This window comes from Nipponia nippon, unplaced genomic scaffold (genome assembly GCF_047370975.1).
Source record: "Nipponia nippon isolate SJK-2023a ecotype South Korea unplaced genomic scaffold, ASM4737097v1 scaffold_7, whole genome shotgun sequence".
NCBI lineage: Eukaryota > Metazoa > Chordata > Aves > Pelecaniformes > Threskiornithidae > Nipponia > Nipponia nippon.
This window is the reverse complement of record NW_028262391.1, coordinates 42,638,555-42,653,801: the sequence shown is the minus strand read 5'-3', so window position 1 is coordinate 42,653,801 and position 15,247 is coordinate 42,638,555. Positions and strand designations below refer to the sequence as shown.

General features: G+C 39.4%; 1 protein-coding gene across 1 annotated transcript in view; it reads left to right on the top strand.

Moving 5' to 3' along the window:
• The window catches only part of PEPD (peptidase D), a 142,676-nt gene that overhangs the window by 87,141 nt on the left and 40,288 nt on the right, over positions 1–15,247 (top strand). The window lies entirely within an intron of this gene.

Here is a 15,247-nt window from a genome sequence, read left to right as displayed (position 1 = left end):
CGTGGTGTGTAACGTAGCAGAATACAGCTTTTTTACTTCACCTCCTAAGACTTTGGTCAAAAAGCCTGCATTTATAAAAGTGCAGAACTAGTTTTGGAGGAGTTAATCACTGACATTCAGTGGAGGATATGTATTAGATTACTTTTGTAGCACATGCAAAAAGGGTGCAGGTATGTATTTTCACAGTTGAATGTAAAGGTGCAGAAGAAAACAAATTAGTATTATCATAGATAAGCTCAAAAGCTATTGTGGAAAACAAATTCAATCTCAGAAGTAAAAAAATATGCCTTGTTGGCTAATGTTCTGGGCACATCTGCAGGTGCTGCAGAATGAACTTACTGAATTACAGATAGGTAATTTCTTTTTAATATTGTAAAAACTTTTTTAAAAGCTTCGTGTACAATAGTTTATGTATTATCTTCATTTGTGGTGAATAGCTTACTAAACCCATCAAATACTAACGTTAATTTATTGTAGGACAATAGCTTTGACTTATGATCACGTATTTGAGTAGATAATATGCTGTGAGTTTTTTTTAGTCAGGCAGGACACACCAACATAATGCTGTATTGGCTGTGGCATTTGATTAAATTTTCAAAAAAAATGTGCAGCCTACAGGAAATCTCAGCATGTGTTACTGAGAGAAGATATGCCACAATGCATTATGATATCCTGTATTTAAAATTAAGGCCTTTGAATGGTGAGGGGAATAGTATTACTGGGAGACCTCAAAGTGAAGGGTGTATATATAGGGCCCTTTTACTTAGAGTCTCTGAGGTCAGTTTAGTGGATGGCTGAAGTCCTTCCTAAACCCTGAGAGCACATAACCATGACTTCACAAACTCAGATTTCCTGCTGTACTGGCAAAATCTTTAAAAAATGTTTGGGTTTTATTAGCCTCAGATATCTGAATGTCAGAAAAGCATAATCTACCAAGTACATTGATCACTTAAGCATTTCAAAACTACTGTACTGCCACCCCACTTTGTAACCATCTCGACAAAGAGAACAAGGTTTAACCTAGTTTGAAATATCCTCTTAGTGAAACGGTCCAGTTGCATCTTTGTCTTGATGAGATGAAGTTTGTCAGGTGTAGATTGGCTTTAGCAAACAAGTCCTTCATGTGCATGAGCACCCGCCCAGGCTTCAGTCTCTGCCCTTGCCTCTCCCGCTGGCTGATATTCACATAGCAGTCAAACTTTGCTCCACGTGATTTTCTTAATATTTTTCTCAAGTGAGGGTAAAGAAATTATAAGAAAATGTAATTTCGTTTGTGTAAAGATGATTTTAAAATACACTCATTTCCCACAGTTAGAAATAGTGTTTTGGAAAAAATCTTGAGCTAGCGTACTTCAGCAGCATACAAATTATGACAAGGCACTACCTGGGTGGTTTTACTGTGTGCTTTTACAAATTTCTAAAGTGGGTGTAGGTGCGTGTGTATGTGCATACAGAACAGGTTATTAAAATGACAGTATGCTGATTTCTCTGTATGTGTTAGAGTTCGTATATTTGGCTTTCAATTAAGCTTTTTAATAGCTACTGGGAGCCCTCTGTTGGATAATCTTAGGAAGCCCTGAACATAGAAGAAAAAATGGCTTTAATGTTGGTGAAAAAGTGGTAGGAGTATTTTAAGGGTTATTTCTGCTTCTGCCAGTATTTTGGTATAAATCTAATTTAACGATTCCTATACTTGTATGTAATAGAATCAGAAGATTGGGTACTTGGTATGATTTTCATTAAATTATTCAGTAGAATTTAATGTCTTTTTCTTAACATTATTTAGTGGATATGAATAACGTTCACGAGTTTTGCAGAAATGTGCTGCTCAGTTTTTTTATGTACGAAGCAGTGCAGTGCAATAAGTGTCAGTAAATAAGTCAACAAAGCACCTGAATATTAGAAAAAATACATTTGAAAGAATAATGCTTTGCTTTTTTGAAACACTCAAGTGCATGCATTGTTTGCTCTTTTAAAAATATAAGCTACAAGGATATGGTGGTATCAACAGGACATCATAGGCAAAAATACTTGTTGTATTGCATTTTTAATTTTTTTTAAGACTTATTCTGAGTTCTCCTTCAAAAACTGTGGCAGGTTTAGAACAGCCTGGTTTTATGACGTTAATTTTTGAAACTTAACCTACATCAAACGGGTTTATTGCCTGTGTAAGAAACTGGTATGGAATTACATCTCTGATAATTGCATCATAATCCACATTTTTACAGGTACAGCTTCTGTGCTAAAAGATCTCAGTGCAAGACAAGGGCTACAAAGAGAATTTCTGACACTTCTTGTTAATATGGACTGTCTGCTAAGCAGAGCTGTCATTTTCAGTCTATTAAATATTAAAAGCAAAATAGTGAACTAACACAAAGCATTATGATTGACATAAAAAGAAATCAATATTTTTAGGGAGGTATAGGTATTAGATACATGCACTTAACTAATTTTGATATTAAAAGTAAATATTGCAGTAACAGCAAGTCAGTGTTTTATATAAATAATTCATGTACTATAACATCTATGTGGTGAACATTTAAATTGTATGATCAATATGGTCTAAACTAAACACTTTTCCTAAGCAAGTGTCTCTTGTCTCCATGGTCAAAGAGGTCCCGCAGATAAATGGGTAGGCTGACCACCCTTGTGAATCACAATTCTAGTCACTCGACCCTTTCAGTTGGTTATTATCTCTTTAAATAAAATCTTCTGCTCAGAATGTTGCAAATCACAGCCTGCAGTGGTGAGGTACGGCCAGGCTAACGTACAAATACTGATTTTCCTCTGTTGTCTTAAACCTGTGACAGCTTGGATTGAAACTGAGCCCTAGACTGAGGTTTACTGCATCATCTCAAGGTGTTGCATTACTCATTGTGTACCAAGACGCCTGCTGTTTCTGTAATGAGGCTGTAACTACATTTTGTAATGTGGAAAGTCGAGTCATAAGCAAAAGTGCTTGTTGTAGTTCGCAATCTCCTGCCCTGTACACGGGAGGCCTCCATCAAGGCCAGAGCCAGAAAGTAACCAGACCAAATTTGTCAAGGGGTATTGAGCCACCCTCCCAACCCCCTCCCAGTCCAGTTTGGATAAATAACGGTCTTTCAAAGTTTGGTGGGGAGTAGAACGAAACTAGAAGTTGCTACTCAAGAAGAAAAAAAAAACAAAAACAACAACAAAAAAACCCCCAAATAAACAAATTCAAAGAGCAGAGATCCAGCTCCCTGCTATGCATAAATCAGGAGCAAATGAGCACCTGGGGCTCCTGTCCATCAAATTACTCGTTCTTCCTGGGCAAATGTCTCATGATCTCTCCTTTTGCAGCTATTTTGCTTTTGTTCGCACTGGGGAAAGAGATCAGTTCAGTGGTTAGAGAGCCCTTGTAGGAGACGGCAACCTCTGGTTTCAGCTCTCCTCAAATTGATCTCTGACTTTGGCTGGAAGTTATGACTTTACCCTGGGAAATAGCATCCATGAAAAGTTGAGTCAAAGCCAGTGTGTTTCTGCAAAAAGAGTTGGTCTCAGCAAATCAGCATCTGCCTTCTGAAAAATTAAAGCATGTGCTTTCTTAAAAATGAAGAAAGCAAATTACCTTGGCTCCTTGCTTCTGTCCTCTGCCCCTGCCCTACCAATACTGCAGCATGGAGCCACACCATGACTGTCAGGGAGGGGGAAAACTGGCCATCAAAATAGACAGGGTGCAGCAGAGGAAGCCTGTGGCAAGGCAGACGTCTCTTCTCACCTTTGTGGTTCGGTGGTTTGTTACGTGAACCATTGGAGGTGCTGAACCCGAAGCATGTACTTTACATTTTGATTTTGAGAAGGTATTCAGGGAAATGATAGTTTATTGCATTCAGTTTGCTGCCTAGCAGTTTGCGCAGCCTGCCTTTGTGGATTCCTGGCATTGCCGCATGCCAAAGGCACGTTGGGAGTTGATTGTTTTATTACAATTGATCAGCAGGGCTCCTGCAACGTTTGACAAATAGAAAATGCTACTATGATCTTAAAATAAAGATTGATTCTTCATGATGAGGCTCACGTTTAAATAATAGAAATGTGATAAAATAAGCCTGACCCCAGATGTCACTGAAATAGATACAGCTATTACCTGAGATAGTTTTCTGCAGGTGTCACAAGTTGCAGATCTTGGTCGTTTATGGCATCTGACAAATGTGTCTCAGTGAAAGTTCAGCATTTAGTGAGCAACTTTTATTGGCAGGCTCACTGGCCTTCAAGCACTTGATGACACTTTCGGGGGTTAGTTGGTCCATTCTGGCTTTGCAAAATACTAAAAATAATTGTCTATTCTGCTGAAGCCCTCATCATTTTTAACATTTTGAAATATCGTCCTAAGTCACAATGTTAACGAAGGTCTGCTGGATGCGTGGCACAGTCTCCTTTCCCCACACGTGGGCAGATCCCCACTCTTGAGTGCCTCCGCCAGTGGAGCCCAAGGCTGTGCTGTGTCTGCTCCGCACACCCCGAGGAAGACGGGTGCTTTGGTACGTCCACCTGCAGGTCCGGGGCCCAATGCAGCACAGGCAAGTAACGGGGGATACTAGTCCTCCCTGGAGTGAGGGACAGAGTGTCATTTATTAAGAGGGCTTGGGTGAAAGCATGAATAAGGGGAGTACAACATCAACTGCCTGTGAAGTGCAGTGGACCTCAGAGACCATTAACCTTGTATTCACCGTGGGCCTATCTATTATTTATAAAAGAAAACCAACTTTAGAATTTCAAATGGAAGCAGGATGGATCATCAGATGGTGTCTTTCGTTTTATTTGACTGTTCCTTTTAATGCTCTCAGATTTAAGCTTACTGATTTCAGTGAAAGCATTGGGAAGAGTACAGAGACAGTACCCTTGGTGAAGCAGGATGCTACCTGCTGCAAAAGCTCACTGCTGTTCCCATGACCTGCTGGCGATGGGAGTAAAATGAGTTTTACCTGCAAATATTTTTATTGCATTCTGCAAATATTTTTATTGCGTTCAGGTACCAGAATTTAAGCACTAGGGAAATTTTGTTAGTCCTGTCATAAAAGTACAATCTTAGCATAATGCATCTATGTTAAATGTTTTAAATATGTCTTGGCTATATTAACAGGTATTGTTATTTGCTTAGCCAAATAATAGAGTGGGGATATGGAAAGCAATCTAGTGTTGCAAAAAGACAGAATAATTTAACTCTGAGGAATATTTTTGTTCCTATTTCTTTCCTTAATATCCTAATGCAAATTTAAGGCATCAGAATAATATTGACACCAGGGGGCACTAAAATAAGTGCTCTCTGGAAGGAGATGATGGTTTTTGCATGTTTTGATATTGGTAATGTGTTGTACTTGCCAGAGCAAAGGCACAGCATCCTTCCGGGACCACTGCCGTCATGTGTATAATGTGCATGCCATTCAATTGTGTTAAACTTGGGTTTGTTTCCTTCCATTTGGCACTTGTATGTACCTTTTAATAAATTTTGTATTGTTATAACTTCTGGTGCTGTCAAAAGATCCTGTTTAACTTCTAGTGAACCTCCTCTTGTCCTTTCAGAAGCTTTGCTCATCATAGGGAATTTTTCTTTACTGCAAGTACAGGTAGTTGTGAAAGGTTGTTCCAGATGAAGCAGAGAGGGAAGATGCTAAGTTTTCAGGGCTTTTTATTTTTTAATTACTCAGAAGAGATGTAGGACAGTTTTCAGACTTCCTGGAGTTGTTGGTCACTCCAAGGTGTGTGAAGAATATTGCAAAAGAAAGTTGCTTTTGCAAGAACTGGTCAGATTCAGTTGTTCATGGTTATTCATGAAGACTAAGCCTTCTGTTAGGTAAAATAGAAGTTACTTCACTAATTTTAGTTCTTTGATCTAAAACCATAATATATGGTTTTCTGCAATCAAAAGATTTGTCATTTTCTGTATAAGCTATGTGCATTTATCTTTTGTATATACACACAGTATGCCTATGCCGTATACATATTGCATTGAAACTATATCAGCGTATTTATCTTAATATTATACAGTATTATTTGTAGAAAATGCACTATTCCCTTTTTTGCAGGAATGAGTAAGTGTATAATATAAAAGGACTTTTTATACTGAGCAGCTATCAATTTATTTCAGGAACATATTGAGAAGACTTTCAATAAGTAAACTAAAAGACTTAGGTGAGCTTGGAAAAAAGTATACTACAAAAGATGATAGAAGTTTGCCGTGACTCTTTTCCAAACTCTTTTTTTGGAATTTACACTGTGTTTTATCAAGTTTTATACTAATGCCAACCTATAAAGCAAAATTCATTTGTCCAGGTGGGGGCAATGTTGCATTAAAAAGCAGGAGTTGACCAATCTTTTTGCATCAGATAATAGAAGTCCTCCCTTTTCCACCCCAAGTACTTCATTGTCTGCTATTAAAACAATTTATCCTACGGAACAAAATATTGTATTTATTACTTCTTGAAAGCACTGCTTTTAAGATCCCAGGATATTAATGTGTCAGATGTAAATGCTCAACTATTTTATGTGGGTGAGACTAGTATTTTCATTTGGCCTCATGCATTTTTTATGCATTTTGAAGTTTGGTGCTGTAATAATATGCAAAAATTATGGTTAGCTTTAACCTTTCAGTCTGCAGTTTTGAAACAACTTGTTGTTAGTTATGGTTTTGTTTCTAATAATAATATGAAGTACATTGCTACTACTTAGTCGTTGATTGCAAAATCAACTGGCTATCCATTTCTGAAATAATTCCTTTGGCTTGATTCCTCTGGTTTGATTAATATTTACTATTTCCATCAAGTGTAGCTATTTTTTCCTTTTGTTGTATGTATAGACTATATTAATTTTATGCTAATCTAGAAAAATTGAATTTGATTAAAAATAGAAAAATATATTTGCTAGAATTAACAATAATTTTGCTCTAATTGAATATGTGTTATGTTAGTACTGGTTAATTCAGGCTATAAGATTGCCTGCTGTTAGAAATGTATAAGCCTTTTAGCCAAAGCAGAGGTCGCTAAGTATTAATAGTGTGTTTGCTGTAACAAATTTTAGCTTTCCTTTTAGTGCTGTGTTATGGTCTGCCTTTTAATTTTATGATCTCCATACATTATAGTTGAAATGAAATGTCTTTTTAATTGTCACCTGTAAATGAGTTTTATCTGTCATCATTTTAGATTAGCATTCCCAGTGTAGTCTGAAAAACACTGAGAGCATGAAGTTGCTTTGGCTGCTGTTGGACTGATTCAACTAGGGTGTTCATCTGTATAACTAAAACAAGCAGGGTAAAACCTAGTATTTTTTTAATAGCTGTTGATTTAATATTGATAATTTTTAAATGTTGTTTAGTGTAATCCACTTTCTATGGTGGTCTTTGTTAATGCAAATACACATAAAGTATGTTAGCACTCCTCTTGACGGATGTTGCTTATCTTGGATGGATTTCAGTAGCAAAGTCTCCTTGCTCTTGGTGTAGGGAATTCAACTGTAGAGGTCAAAATACAATTTTGAACCACTGTATGGCTCAGAGGGAAGGTACAGTTAAGCCTCCAACGCACCCTTTGTGTATCCCTCCTGAACCAGATGTAATTCCCAGTCCCTGTGTTAGGCGCAGCGTTAGGTCTTCTCTTGTGTCTCTTCAGAGAACCACTTGTTACCCCGTGGTGGAGGCACAGTCTTGCAGAGCTGGGGCCTCAGGGAGGGTCCTCCTAGTGTAATACTGCTCCACACCTAGGGTGAACCGATTTAGGTCTTTAAGGCAAGAATATTTCTGATTTCAGTTGTACATTGCACTACTGTACTTTCAGCTCGGAGGTGCTGCCATGAAGAGTAGGTATTTTTTCCAGATAGGAAAAAAATGTTCTTACTGGCAAAATAGCATGCTTGGCTAGGGCATGGGCAGCCTCCTTTTCTGAAATACTAGCTGCTGCCTTCGTTACTGCACACTTGGCTTGAATGTTTGGACCTGTCCATGGAAAGCCTAGCAACCATCTTGTCTTTTTTTGCATTCAGTTGTCATCTTCTGTAGAGTACTGTGAAACCCTGTCTGGTGGATTCCATTTGAGAACTGATAATTTGGAGGTTGCTTGAACAACCCCAAGAACAACTATAAGATGTCTAAAAAACTAAATGAACCCATACCATTGGACACTGGCCCAGTTTTCATCATGGAAAATCTTGGAAGCGTTCACCTTTTACTTACATGGACACGTGTGTGTGAGCGCGCACATACACACATAAGAAAACTTGACAGTGTTTTCAGTAAAAATGACTAAGTAAAGGTCTGACACTTCACCAGCTCCTGTGATCCCTGGTGATTGGTTGTCCAGGCTGGGGAACACAGGTCAGAGTCTCCAAAAACAGCTGCTGAAAACTAAGGCTCTTAAGTCCAAATGTTAGCACCTAACAATGGTGGCCTACATTAGAAGTATCAAACTTCTACAATTCACCTTTAGTAGGTACTTTCCACTTCTCAGTAGACATCTAGAAATGAACTGTTTTAGATAACTGCAGAATTTTAGTAACTTGAAAATGTAGCTGTGTTGTTACCCTGTGCTGGTATCTCACATTCTGGTGAGAAGCTAATGAGGTTTGCTCTCCTCGGTTTGATTGGGAAGTACTCAGCTGCCAATACAGGTTTCTCCTTGCATGCTTCCTTCTCTTCCCTGCAGCTCTGACATCCTTGCTCCGTGTTTGAGCAAGTCAGCCGGAGCAGTGAATGCCCCAGATACCGCCTTTCCAGTGGGAAGGCTCCTAACGGATGGAAACTGGCCAAGACTTTGGGTTTGCTGCCATCTCTGTTAGGTTGACTTTTCAGCACAGAATTGTCTCTGCTAAGGAGAGTACTGTTGCTTATTAAATATGCCAATTAAAAATGGATAATAATTAGAATAATAAGGCCAGAAAAAAATCACCCATTCAGCAAAAAGACAAGTCAAACAGGTAATCCTTTTGTCAGAACTTCACCTGAGACTTTCCCTGATCTCTGGCGTATTGCCTGCGTGGGTTTAGCAGAGGTGTTAAGTAGGCAGTACTGACACTTTACCTTCTGCATCTTGTGAAGCTTCCATTGCTGTCATCTCCTTCTCCTAACCCAGCAATACTAGCTCGGTGTTCCCAGTTCTTTATTTGTATGCAGCACTTCTGTATTAGAGACGTCCCTCTGCTTAGCAGAAACACTGAGATGGCAATCAGGGCAAATTTAGCTGTGAACAAGCTAATCAAAAGTTTTTTGGCTCTTTGCTCTGGCAAACTTAACATTTTTAATCAGGCATTAATGCGAACTGCGTGGGGGTGGAAGAGGGGTGATACTTGATCATGGAAATTGGTTTGTTTATTGCAGAAGCTTAAGGCTGTTGTCTTAGATTTCTCCAAGAGATAAATACTGTAAGCAAGGGACTCCTTCTTAACCTGTCGGTGAAAATAGCACATAAAATCTCACTAGAATATGTGGGTGTTTACTGAACCAACTCCTATGACCAGCTCATTCAATGAATTCAGTGAAATTGAGATTTCATCTCCTGTGAGATAAATGGATCTGAAGTTCTGCTTGGCTCAGATTGTTGTGAGAGGACACTCCCACACACTGTTGGTTGATGAAACCATTTTTTCTGGGCAGTAGGTATGGAGCAGCAGAGCAGAGGCACACCTTCCCTGGGACTGCAGGGCAGAGCGGTGCACACCCACCTACTGCTGCTCATCTCTGCATCATGCTGCTGCCCGGCTTCTGGGAGCCACTGTCCCTGCGTCTGTTGCAGTGAGAGGAAACCCTGGGCAGTGCAGGGCACGACCACCTGGACAAGTTGGCTTTTTTTTTTTGGTTGGTTGCTCCCTTTTTTTTCTTTGCTTGGTTTTTTTTTTGGTTTTGGTTTGTGTGGTTTTTGGTTTTTTTTTTTTTTTGTAATACAGCCAACCCAAGCTTCTGTACGTTTCTGCTGTAGCCACTGAAGGACTCTGTAGTTCGCATTGTAGAGGTACAGGCACACAGTCCTCTTTCCTTCAAAATTTAATGTAGACGGAAGGGGTTTTTTTTCCACCCTGTTCCTATCTGAGCAAAACTTAGTGGCATATCTTGTCATCTTCTATGAGAGAAGGTTGAGACGAGCCTCCCATTATCTGTAATAGTCTGGGAAAGCCTTCAGTGAGACAGTGCTACAAGAGGAGCAAAGATGGGAAAGTCATGGAGAAGGCAGACAAGATGAAAAGACATGATTGAGGACAAACAAAAAATATAGGCCTACATAGTTATATAAATCACAGCTAGATAAAGAATAGTCATGTAGCTGTTTTGTATCTCTGTAATTGCATTACCTGTGTGGGCTACAGGATCTTCTTTTGAACATGAATCTTAAACAAAAAGCCTGATGTTTTCTTGTGAATACCTAGAACCCCATTTCCTATGCAAAAAATACTCTCTGGCATTTTTCTAAGGTTACTCTAGACTGCAGGAGTGCTGACAACAAAAAGCTGGCCTTAAATCAGTGAGCCGAGCCTGGCTTAGGGACAGAGCCAGTACAAGTTCTCTCTGTACCATGTCAGATGGAAGCTGGTCACAGCAGGGCACCTCTTCCGAAAAACCTTCCTGAGCATGGTAGGACTTCACCCTATACTGTTCCAGTTCTCTGTTGGGGTTTGCGATGTTGTCTTACTCAGTGTTGCTTTAGAAATTGATAACTCTTGGCTAGTCAGGATACAAGTGGATGAAAAAGCGTGTGTCACTTAACTCTCCATTTTCTTACTTCTGATATAATTTACTATAATGCATTCTTGTGGTCTGCTATTAAACCACCCTATATTTCCAAATCACTTGGCACGTTTCCAAAGATGTATTTCACAGAAGTGCTGATACCTAGTTCCCTTAAGCTTGAAATTGCCTTAGAAATGTTTAACCAAACAAATGGTTGGATTTTGTTAGAGCATGAATACTTCAAGATTTAATTGCTGCATGAAGTCTAAAGCGCAGAGCGCTCTCTGTGAACTCGGAGCGGAGTACGGTGAGATCACACAGAATAAAATCTCCAGCTGGGGATGACTTGCTCTTATTGCAATAACAGGAGGAAAAGGTTGTGTGTACCTTTATTCCTGTTGTCCTAGGACTGGGCTGGCACCAGTTCATCTGTGTGGCTGCTCATAGGTATGTTGGTTAATTATGGCTCAAAACCCTAAAACCTCAGTAAACGTCGCTGAGTAAAGTGCATCAGTATTCATACCTGTTTACCTTTAACCTGAGGTACGAGGAGGGCACAGGAAGATATGGCGATATCAGTTTTCTAATTGCTAGTCTTGCAAACCCACTCGGGGGAAGGGAAGGTTTTGTCCCGAGAGCAGAAGCTGGGGAGGACGTGGGTTGCAGGCGAGTGACACTCAGTACAACCCCGTGCCGGAGCGCATTGAACCAGGAGGAAATCCAGCTGGGTTTCACCACAGTTGTCGTTCTACGGTGCTAACAACTGCAGAATAATAATTTGTTTTTATAACTATTGTGAGGAGATCCGGTTCTGAATGTACACACCAAGCAGATCTGTAGAGCAGGAAGGTGACAGCTTTACGTGTTAGCTCGTGGGAGTAGCTGTGGGCTTCCCGAGAAATGCCTGCGAGAGCTTGTCTTTGGGTTGGGTTGGTGGTTGGATCATAACAATTCATAGACATGGCTCAGATATCCCAAATAAAGTATTGCTTCCCGTTGTGATATTGGCCATAATTTGCTTCATTGCCTGGCAGTTTCAAATTATTTGGCAATAAAAGTGTCAGCAAGCCTATAAAAGTAAAACACATGCTTAGAGGAAGATGATGCTTTATTTTTTAAAAAAATGGTATACAGTGACTTTATGAAGAAAAGAACCATGACTGTTTATAGTCCACAATTTTCAAATCTAAAGGGTTAGACAATGTGTTTTGTGATGCTTCATAGTCAGAGGTTAAGAAAGCTAAAATTGATATCAAAATGCATATTATTTTTCTGGACTTGAAAGCCAAAAATGTAACTATAAATTTGCATTTTGTGGTGCCAATATTCTGTGAAAGTTACACGGCCACGTCTTACGCATCTGTATTGTTTCAGAGGGACAGGAGGGGAAAAGAGCTTCTGCGCATCATGTTGTGTAGCGTTTCAGTTACAGTACTGACTTACAAGCCTGTATTTACTTTAAAATCAACAGGACTTCAAATATTTTCTCCAAACTCCCGTCCTGGGTTCCTGCACGGGGAGCAGAACGCCAGTTTGGTTGGATGCGGAAGGGCCGCTGCTGGCAGCACTGGGGACCTGCCCAGGAAGGGCTGAGAAGCTCCTGTAAGGAAGGGCACGTCCAGCCGATCTTTCTGCAAGGCTGTGGCATGTGACACGTGTTTCTGATTCTTTTAGACTTGATACCGTTTTACATACAAAATGATTTTTAAGTTGTGGTTGTCACCTTTTCCCTGTGAAAGGAATGAAATGCTTAGTCATTTTTGAAGGTGACTTCTAAAACAGATGCAGAAGGCAACTTTTTTTTTTGATGCTGTTGGCTAACGTTGTATTAATGATATGTAAGCAAGTCATTCTGTCAGTAGAGCAACTGACAGGTTATCTGATTTTTCTCATACTTTGCATTGTTCAGTTTTAGTTAATAATAATAAAAGTATTTTGCAATAAGTTTGAGAGGAAAGATCATACACATACGCAGAACTGAAGCCTCCCTTAGGAGAGCTGTGCCCGTACTTCCAAGAAGGAGTTTGGACTATTTTTGCTATGTGTCTTTTACTTGTGGTATAGCTTCTCATTAATTCTAGAAAACAAATTGAAACAGTAACATGGAATTTTTAGGGAGCGCTCAGGTCTTCTGACTGTTAAATCTGCTTTATACACCATGTACTTCTCACCCTGAAATGAAGCCAGGTAGGTTTTCGTTGCTTTTGCTCCCAACAAAGTGATGCAAAGCAAGATTAGCTTCTCTCTCGGAAGGTTTTGAAAGAGATCGAGCTGTGCAATAAAAGACTTCATCAGCTTCAAGCTAAGTCAGTGAGCACTTTGACCTAAAACCGCGCACTTCTCTCTGATCAGTGACACGCTCCTTCTCTGGCCGCCTTGCCATTCGAGACACCCCGGAATCGTGACCATCTCAGACACGTCATCTCTTCATTCATTGAAATCGGCAATTAACAACTGCATCCTTGCTGAAAAAGGAGTGGGGAAAGGGTTGTTCTGGAAGGAAATTTTTCTTCATTCAACAGAAAACTGAATTCACAGTTAAGTTTTGTAATAGGCAACATATACAGTCTGCTAGACATGTAGCACTTATATTTCCCTTTTAGATAAATTAATAGAGTTTGGAGGTACTTTGTTATATTATTGCATATGTTACTCTACATTAAACAGTTCTTAAAAGGTAAGCCATAGATCAATATGCCTGGAAGGCCTATTTTCATGTGTGCATTTAATTTGTTTAGATTGCTGCTACATTTGATAACAGTCCAAATAACTTTAAGTAGTTGTTTCTGTACTTGACCCTTGTAAGACTGCGTTATCAGCCAGGTAATTTTGTATGTGCAAGAACATACTAAAATACATTAATAATATCTCTTTCACTAGCAGTTTACTAGCAGTTACCATCTAATTTCAGAGTAAAATAAATGTATTTTTTTCTAAGGAACGAGGATTTAAGCAACCTGCTTCTAGAAACTTTTTCCAGTTAGTCAACAGGAGAAGATAGTAGCTCACATGCATTTTATTTGACTTAAATGTGCTTCACCGCTTATTTTGCCTGGCAAGCAAAGATAAGAAACCGGGATCTTCTCAGGCTCCCATTACTACAATATTTGGGCTATTTCCATGTCTTGGGCAACATTTTAACTAATGGATATGTTCCCAACTGAAGTTAAATGGAAGAGAATTCCCAATAAGAGCCAAAATATCTCCCAAATGTACAGTTTGGTTTGGATGCTTTTTCACTGGAGCATGCAGGCTGGATGGTGTGTTGTGCTCTGAGGTGGAATTTGAAAGATCATCTTCCCTCATGTCTCCTCTTGTCTGGAAGCCAAGAAACCTGAACAAATGGTGCTTCCTAGCTTGCGAGCTTTGTTTTGGTGTACCATCAGCTTTGTGATATTTTTTTTCCATTACTCAGTGCTCCAGTAATGTGAAAAACTACTTAACAACCACTGAGTGATGAATGGGTTTGAGAAAATGCTGATAATTGTAAGGTTAAAGACATAGCTAAAATTTTGCCTGTGGTAAGTTCACAATAACTATTCTCCAGGTAAAATACAGAAAGCATAGTAACTTCCAGTAGACATGGACAGGGAGTTTGGAAGTTGTTGGTCACAGCTTTACTGTCGCCATGCTGAATGGACATTTACACTTGTAAATGCTACAAAGTTAGGCCACAGAACTGCTGCACATCCCACAAAGCACCATGAAACTTGATTTGTGATTGTGAAAGGGTTCAGTCTGGGATGGGTTGAAAGATTTATAACTAATCTGAAATCTGTATCTTGTTGGCACATTAGAGAACGTAGCAGCTTCTTACATGATTCTGAGTTGCTGCAACTAGTTTTATGTATCCCTAGATTTTCTGTGTATCATTAGTTATTTTTAGAAGCAAATCTAATCATAAAATCAAAACTTAGGCAGTGTTGATGGGGTTTCTGATTTTGAGGTTTGGCTAGGCTGGTTTATAGTTGCTATGTTGCTGTCAAATTGTGGTTTTTTTACCCTGTGGGTCTGACATTTGCTGTCTATTGTGTATCTTTTTTCAGTCAGCAACTTTCTGTTTTAACATACCGTATTTCATATTTAAGTGAATGTATATAGTGTTTGTATTAGCTCTGTGTGTACATACGTAACTTTGCAGTTCTCTCTGTAGCATTCTCCTAAGGAGTTTGCTCCTGTAGCTTTAAGCCTTGTGCAGTTCTGCATCTGTAAACCATCAGGTTTGTTCCTGAAGTTCCAGTCCTGCAAGTCTCTCCGCAGGTGAACCTTGCCCAGCTTGGGGAGGGTGGCGATGACTTCAGCAGGGCTTGCACTCAGTGCAAAGATTTGTTCATGGAGGAAATTGTAGGGTGGATTTTAAAATTTCTTGGGCTAAATCTTCATGAATATGTGTCAGAGTATGCAATGCAGTAAGAAGAGTCCCAACCTTGCTGAAATATTAATTAGCTTTATCGTGATTGCCTTCATTTACTTATTGTCCATTGCTTTCAGTGGCAGTTATGTTGGAAATGGTGAATGTTTACAGCTGTGTAGTGTAGCGCTTTTTGTGGTAGCTTATACTTATCTTTACCTAGTCAT